This window comes from Miscanthus floridulus, chromosome 18, assembly GCF_019320115.1.
Source record: "Miscanthus floridulus cultivar M001 chromosome 18, ASM1932011v1, whole genome shotgun sequence".
Lineage (NCBI taxonomy): Eukaryota > Viridiplantae > Streptophyta > Magnoliopsida > Poales > Poaceae > Miscanthus > Miscanthus floridulus.
This window is the reverse complement of record NC_089597.1, coordinates 105798649-105807475: the sequence shown is the minus strand read 5'-3', so window position 1 is coordinate 105807475 and position 8827 is coordinate 105798649.

Below are 8827 nucleotides of genomic sequence, written 5' to 3'. Positions count from 1 at the left end.
TAGTGTAACCCAAGTACAGCTTGCCATAAGGGTGTAAGGAGCTCAAGTTCAGAATCGAAAATTTCTTCGTAGTGGACCAAGTGTGCCCACTTAGAGTCCAAGCATGAGAAAGGGAGATAGTCTTCTTCAACTTCAAGCGGCGCAGAGTCTTCTAGATTAAAGCAAACACACTCACCGCAAGGTGAAGTGTGCCCACTTAGTCCCTGAGCCTGATAGTAGATGACGTAGTCATGTGGTGCCAGGGTCTAAAGTAGAAGAATAGTAAAAGACCAGCCGAGTAGGCAGCCAGTCCTCGAGCGTAGCCCCGAGGTGAGAAAAATGCACATTCACCACGAGGTGAAGTGTACCCAGTTAGTCCCCGAGCCTGACAGTAGGTGACGTGGTCACGTGGTGCCAGGGTCAGAAACATCAGTCAATAGGAGAAAGTCCCTAATGCGGTGAGGACCATAAACGTAGTGCTGGCATAGTCCCCGAGCCACAAGAGGAAATCTTAAAGAAATTAAATCATGGAGAAAAATACCGGAGTAATGGTTGTACAGTAGTAATTACTGAGCCGTAACGGTTGGCGAAGAAGTCGTTGAATATTCGACGAGCCGTAACAAATTGCGGAGATAAATCGGTGATACGGGCCATGGTTGTGCGAAATCCCAAGTAATGATGCACCTTGCTTTTGTGAAGAATTCAGAGAGGCGTAAACCATGGGAACAGTTTCCCAAAAACCCTTGAATGCAAAAGGATGGGGGGAGTGCTTTATAACTGCGCCGCCGCACCCTACGCTCCCATCTTTGCCACTCTGCCATTTCATCTTTGTCCTCAACCCTCGCATTTCTAGATCCACATCCACGCATGCTTCTGCCACTAGTCTCCTTCTGGATCCAAGAGATGGCGCCTAAGAGGGGAGCTACGAATAGAAGGCAAGCCCAAAGAAGGCAAGCATCAGAGCCAGCTATGACAAAGAGTGGGTGTCATCGCGCACGGGAGAGGCAGAGCTCAATAAATTGGTGGAGGCGGGCGTTCTTCCTGACCACGTCACCGCCAGATGGCGGCCAGCCAGCGGTGAGCCCTTCCCAATGCCTCATATTGATGAAGTAGTGGTGTTTGAGGATTATTTCTAGTGAGGGTTGGGATTTCCTGTTCATCCTTTTTTGAGGGATCTATTAGAGTTCTGGGCACTTAGTCTGTGGAATCTCCACCCAAACACCATCTTGCACATCTTGATCTTTATCCACTTTTGCGAAGCATATCTGAGGATTCTTCCGCACTTCAACCTCTTTAGACACCTATTCTGGTTGAAGAAGAAAGGTGGCAGCGGTTCCAAGGTGGTCGGCGGCGTATATCTGCAACTCCGGGATAGGATGGTGAGCGAGTACATCACTGTTCCACTGAATACTTCGCTGAAGGGGTGGAACACCAGGTGGTTCTACATGAAGTAGAGCCACATTGCAATCTGCTACGATGTCGACCACACCTTGGAGAGCCAAAAAAAATTGGTCGGAGAATCCAAGCAGTGCTAACATGGAGCAAGTGAGGGAGCTTCTTAGCTTAATAAAGGGCGTGAAGACCAATGGTGCACTGGTGGCTGCGAGCTTCATAGTGCGCCACGTCCAGCCCTGTATGGAGAGGGCCCATGAAGCCTTTGATTTCAAAGGGGAGACCGATGATACCAGGGAGAGGATAGAGATGCTATCGAGGGACGTTGTGCAGGAGGCGGGCCACAGAGCTATTCGCTCCACTTGCCTCATTCAACTTGCCAGGGCAGACGAGACCCTTTAACTGCCAGAATCTACCTCCTAAGGGAAATATCTCAATTGTGTGTTCATGATGCTTTTTATCTTTTGTCATTGCCGAATAGTGGACTGATTCACTTATGCAAAGATCCATTCATATGAAAGAGCGGTGTACTTCTTAGTGAAAGTGCATCTAGCCCTTTAGTGGGTTTTGGATGATTGAATGACAACGTGATTAAAGGTCTAACCCATTTGCTAAGTGTGGATAGGTAATAGGTTATCTCACAGGTACTTAATGAAAGCCAAAATAATATGTTGTTGTACAAACAATCTAGTTCAAGCACAAGACAACAATGCAAATGAAATTCATACAAAGGCTTATTTATTGTGGGATTTTTATGTACTATGTGAAAGCAAGCTCGTAAGAATTAATTAATGAGACATGAGGGATTGCATATGGAATGGTCTCATATTTGAAGCTTGCTAAATTGAAATGAAAAATATAACAATACAAATGAATGGATGATTCAACACAAGATGTGACTTGATGGCTTGAGATGGTGAAGATAGCAAGGAAAGGCTTCGAGGTGCTAAGCGAGGGTGAAGGGCAAGCGACGGCTTGGCGGCTAAAGAACCTAGCTAGGGTGAAGAAGGAAGTACCTGCATTTAGTTGAGGTACTAATCAAGCTATGATGGTCATGTCTTTGTGGAGGAACAATTCACTATTGGAGTGTTTGATGGAAGTGACTTGATACCTTTGGAATTATTCAAATTTGTTGAATGGAATCAAGTCACGTGCTTAAGATGGCTATGCTCAAGTGAAAAGATCAACATCAACATGATGGCACCCTCACTTGATGAAGAGTGGAATACACGGCTTTGGTTGAAAGAGATCAACTAGAAAGGTTTAAATTCGTTATACTTTTAAATTTGAGTTAATAGGAATGTCGTACTGTTAAGACGGATGCATCATGTTGATAGATAATGTTTTATGAGTGCTCAAGCCAACCCATGTGAGTTTTTAGATTGTTTGAGAGATAAAAGAGCTAACTGATTTTTGCTGGTCTGGCAATACCGGACATGTCTGGTATTTGCCCAGCAATGATAATATTTTTGTTCTCGGGTTGGTTTGTCGGGAGTTCCGACGTGAGTCAGAAGTTCTGACGGTCAGGAGTTCCGACAATAGTCAGGAGTTCCGACGTCTCATGCTTAACTGACTTGGAGAGTTCACTGTGGTGGTCATACTAGACGTGTCTGGTATTCATTCCAGATGTTCCAGTATGGACGACTAGAAACCAATGGCTAGTTTTCAAATGCCTTGAGGGTCGGGAGTTCCGACGGTCAGAAGTTCTAGCATGAGTCAGGAGTTCCGACACCTCACATACTTTAACTCAGTTACCTTAGTTTTCAAATGTGTTGAGGGTCGGGAGTTCCGATGGTCAGAAGTTTTAGCATTCATTGGGAGTTTCGACTCCTCACAACATTATTGTAACTCAGTTACCGTTGGCGCAGTGTAAGTCATACCGGATGTGTCCGGTATGCATGGCAACGGCTAGTTTTTCCATGGGGGTATAAATACCCCCAAGCCACCACCTTTGGAGGCTGCTGATTCTGCTAATACACATACACATTTTTGAGCCTTGCCAACTCTCCCAAACCTTCTCTTAGTGAGTGTGTGATCCAAGTAACAGAACCGACCAAATCATAAGAACGTAAGTACAAAAACAATCACCGAAGCGATCAAATTCCTGTACTTAAGCTCCCATAATCCCGGTAGTCCGGAAATCACGAAGGATTTCAACCAACTCTCGACATACAAACCAAGACCGTAGTGATTCAACACAACATATCATTCGTTGCAACATTTCACAAGTAGCATTTGGATTACATCCATCAGAGTTCAAATAAAATATTACAAACCAAGTTCAAATTTGCGGAAGCAACATAGTTTAGTACATAACTTCATAGTTTCAAATACATTGCCAGGTCTTAGTCATGTCCCACAAAAGCATCTTCAGATACGAGAACTAGGAGAGACCGTGCCCAACGGTCTAGTCTTCATCCCCAGCCGGGAGAAGGCAATACTTGCAGCAACCAAAGTAGAACTGGTCATCTGCAACAGGTGGGAGATAAACCCTAAGTACGAGAAGGTACTCAGCTAGACTTACCCGACAAAACTAGAAATAAAAGACACCAAGGGTCATGCAAGGCTTATGAGGTGGGCTAGCTAGACACAGTTGCATAAAAGAGCTTATGAATATAGTAACCAATTTAAACTTCGCATCAAGTTTATCATCATTTACCTGTCCACTAAATTTGCACCTGTACTAGAGCACTCACTTATTAGGAGCAAACAATATTAACCATAGCAGGTATAATAAGGCTGTCATCATCATATCATCATTTCCAAACCATTATGTTATTTAGTGTATCTACTTTGGAGATAAGCCCGTCAAGTTCTCACTAACCGGGAGAGACGGCGACTCGAATCGAATTACAACTCAGCTGAGGGGGTATTCCTAACTCTCACCCTGGCATACTTTGCAAGGGTAGCCGTGGGTCACCTTTGGAACAACTCAGGAACCAAATTCGTGGGTTCGATCAGCGCCAGCACTCTCAGGGATTACCCTTCTGCCAGGACGATCAGGACTTTTAAATCACCTGCCCTTGGACTCACGCCTACGGCTCCCTTTCGAGGCGCACTTTATACTTATCGACTCCCGGCCTGAGGTGAGCTACTTGGCTTCATGGTCGGTCTTCAGACACGGCCAACTAAGAGAGAGGCATGCGTTCAACATGAATAGGAAAGGCTCCAAGATTCAGTCCTTAAGCGACATAGACGGAGTCACTACAAACCGGCAAGCCTCCGCCCAGTCTTCATTTCAAATTAAGACAGGTTCTTTTCCACGATAGCAAATATAGCCAACCGTGCCATATGTATGTCCCTATATCTCGCAGGTGACAGGAAATCACCTGACTTCTACCGTGTTTAAGTAGGGCTAAGCACTACACGAGCCTGAGCTACATAGGATTCAGGGTATCAATATCTGGACAAGGATTGGATAACCAATGCAGCAAGTGTTTGCATCCAACACCTAAACTTAATGCAACAATATATATATGTAACAATAATACTTTAACTGCATTTTAGAAATTAGGAGGCTTAATATGCTTCGGGGCTTGCCTTTCACAAAGTTGCACGGACGGTGATCCGGGCACTCAATGGCGACCTCGTCTGGCACTTCTCCTGAGGGCTGCACCTCCTGAACCTCTGGTGTCGGCTGCTGCTGCTCGCTCGGTTCCTCGAATTCCAGTAGTGTCACACCTTCCGGTACACCTATTGCATGCTGATGCACAAGATAAATATCATGGATGCATAAGGAATGTCATGATGCTCATGATGAATGGATCACAGTAAGTGTTTAACGAAACATCACTGGACACTCGTTTACCGATTAAGAATAGCTCTATTCAAATCACTTTAAAGCATGTATCTAACTTAACTTGAAGAACAAGATCAACTTACCTAACTTGCATAACCTAAGATAAAGATGCTCATCTTCAGTTAAAGGCCTAACACCTAGGAACATTACCACAAGCTTAGGAAATAGTAAAGGCATACTTAAATCAAAGTTAAGGTTTCACATGCAAACGAGTAGTTCCTTAATTCAATCATAACCAGAGTTCTATAAATTCAAATGACTTGCAAGAGGACATTCTGGAAAGCTTATGAAATTCTCTACAAATCATTTGTAAACATCAAAGCATGATTCTTACGTTAACCAAATCGAATTCCAGTAAACCTAAAATCTGTCCAGAAATGATAGGTTTACTAAATTAATTATTTAGTGATGATGCAAAAGCATAATTGGACCAAACCAAGTTTACCAACTTGTTGCACATACCAGAGGAATATCAGAAAGTATAGTGCCAACCTCTAAATAAATTATTTAATGTCCTTTTCTAATTTATTTAGTTAATTAGGTGATTAAAGCAATATATAGTAAAACTATTCAGAAAAATCTATAAAAATTACAGTAGCTATCTCATACTTCACATAGACTACCATAAAAATTTCAAAGCCATTGGGCAAGCAGAACTTGCTGTATCCAAAATAATAGGTGACATGTCTATTTCTAGCATAGTTAGGAAACCCTATTGAAAAGTGTCAAGCAACAGATTTCTCATTTTTCCTAGTATCATTCTAGCATAAGAATAGCACTCACCAAATTTTACCATTACTGGATCTATAGAAAAATTATGAAAATTCACACAAGATCCATCCACGCAAACAAGAGCATTTTCTAACTCCTACATATAGTGTCCAAAATGTATGAAATTTTAACTACAAGCTATTCATGATATGAGCAGTACACCATAAAAATTTCATGTCATTTGGAGCTACATAGAAAAAGATATAATTACTCCTATTTCCGTCATGATTAATAGAGATAATTAGCAACTCCATTTTTCATAACAGAACATGGCATAAATTATCTTTTTAATATAAACTAGACATTATCATGAACTCAACAAAATTGGAACCACATCATTTGAAGCTACCAACTAGGAGATACACATTTTTGAACATGCACACAAATCTGTGAAAAAAGAATAAACAAAACAATTTTGAAACCCTAACTCTACTGCTGGGCCGGCCCGAAGGACACGGCGGCCCGCGAAGCACGCGCTGGCATAGCCCAGACTCGACGCGGCCCAGGTGTCGCTCCCGCCTCCGCTTCAGCGACTGACAAAGGGGGCCCCGTATGTCAGCGAGACAGACAGGGGAGGGAAAGACGGCCGACGGCGTAGCTTGTCGCCGGTGACAGCTTCGGCGAGGCCATCGGTGCTACGGTGTTCACCTCACCCATGTGCATCTAGCGGTGCCATCAATTGAAGCTATTGCTGCGGCTAAAGGCAATGGCGACGGCGTCGCGGCCCTAGTGGGTGACCCTACAAGCATTAGCATCGCACCCAGGACTCAGAGCAAGGAGAAGATGAGATAGCAAGGGGCTCGAGTGGCACAACCGCATGCGAGCTCTGCCGGTGGCGGTCATGGCGACCCGGTGGAGCCGCGCTCACTGTGAGCTCTACCTGAGGCGAAAACGCGATGATGGGGTGGTCGCGGATGTGGAGGAACTCACGGTGGTGCTGTGGCTTTGATGAATCAGACCAAGGCGCTCGGTTGAGGTGGATTTTGGCTCGGCGGCTGCCACAGCGTCCCGGTCGCCGCTCTCGCGGAGGAAGACGATGGCAGAGCGTGAACTGGCGAGACGCAAAGAGAGTGGCGAGGCGCTGGCTTTCATCTGGAGCATGGACACGCGACGTGGAGGCGCTGGCCAAGCATGCGCACCACACGGCGATCAGCTCCTGAGCCGGTCGGCCACAGCGAGCTCTGTCGGTTTTCTGAAACGTTGATTCAGTGTTCTACGACGACGACTGACAGCGTGAATTCGACGATCCGTAACTCCCAAACGGTGGCGATCTGGTTCATGGTATAGTTAACAAAATTGAAGACCTAAGTGAGTACAACAACTTCGTTAATTGGAGCTTAGGTTGGTTCGGTCTGGTTAGGGAGATACAAGCCTCCAAACATTGATACACGAAACTGTAAATCGTCTTAAGGACTTACAAAAATTCTAAGTATGAAAATAGCAGGGAAATATGACTTGTGGGCCATGTTTAAGCATGTTCTAGCCATTTTCATGAGATGGTCATATTGAGACTTTTGTTCCTTGATAAATTGGCTACAACTTTGGTAAAGGGTGCACAGCCATGCAAGGTCTCTAGGTTGGTCTTTTGAATCAGTCAAACAGTGGCACTCTGTAGGTCTTTCTAAGTCAAACCTCCACTTGAGGGCATTTTTGTCATTTTGATCCACATGAACAATGTCCCATCAATTACCCTAAGTGTAGTTAAGGTGTATTAGACCATAATCAACCACTTTACACAATTGTTATACCAACTTCTAATGATCACATGTGATGAAGCAACAAAACAATCAATTTCACTCAAATGTTGCAATTTCATGTTTCACATGTTTCATGACTTTGTTGTTATTTTATGCTTGTCATATTACTACCATGTTGCCATGTTTTAAGGTATGAGAAACTCATGTTGCATTCACATGTTTCACTACTACCATTCATAAGCAAATCAAGTGTGAAACAAACAGAATTGCGAATGTTGCATATGTATATTTCAGTGACAATGGCATGATGAGATAGATGATGCATATGTTTATGAAATGAAATGCACTTATGTGGAAGCCAAACACCTAGGGTGTTACAAGTGGGTTGAGAGAAATTCAAAAAGAGAGCCATTCAACCACTTGAGCACTTGTGCATAATGTTAATCTCGTGATTCGCATTTGTTACTCTTGGACTCTTCAGTCCTAGACGGCTAGTCATCGCCGAAGAGCACCCAAGAGATTATGGTGTGCCTCGGAAAGTTTGTAACGGTCAATTCCGCTGCCTCGGAATAAACTAGTGGAAGGAGGAAAAAGAGTTGGAAAAGACTCTGGCTAGAGTGACCTTCGTGGTACCCTCTAGGGTTGACCTTCGCTGGGTCGCCCGCAGCCCCCTTAAGAGAGAGTAGGACTTAAACAAGCCCAAACTTTGGTAAAACAAATATCGTGTCTCAATTCACATTTCATTTGATATTTGTGTTGCTCTTGCTCTTGTGTAGGTTATCCGTGTATATTGTCATATCTAGTAGGTACCTGCAATTTGATTTGAAGTTAGAAATTGAAAGGAGCAAGTTTAGGGTTGTTCCACTGAAACCGTGTATACCGGACATGTCCGGTATAGCTACCGGACACGTCTGGTATTGATCACTGTGCTAGGCTATTCTACAGAACACGTGCATACTAGACATGTTCGGTATACCTACTGGACATGTCTGATATTTCCTGCCTGTACTGAATAAATTCATTCTCTGTTCTAACTTTGTATTGTAGGGTTCTAACTTCTATATATATTCTTTATACCTTGTTTGCTCTATGGCTAACTTGTGAGGGGTGGTACTACACTTAATTTAGAGTTTCTATTTTGGAAACTCTCTTTACTAATCGTTTCTGCATTTAAAGGTGTTAATTTTCA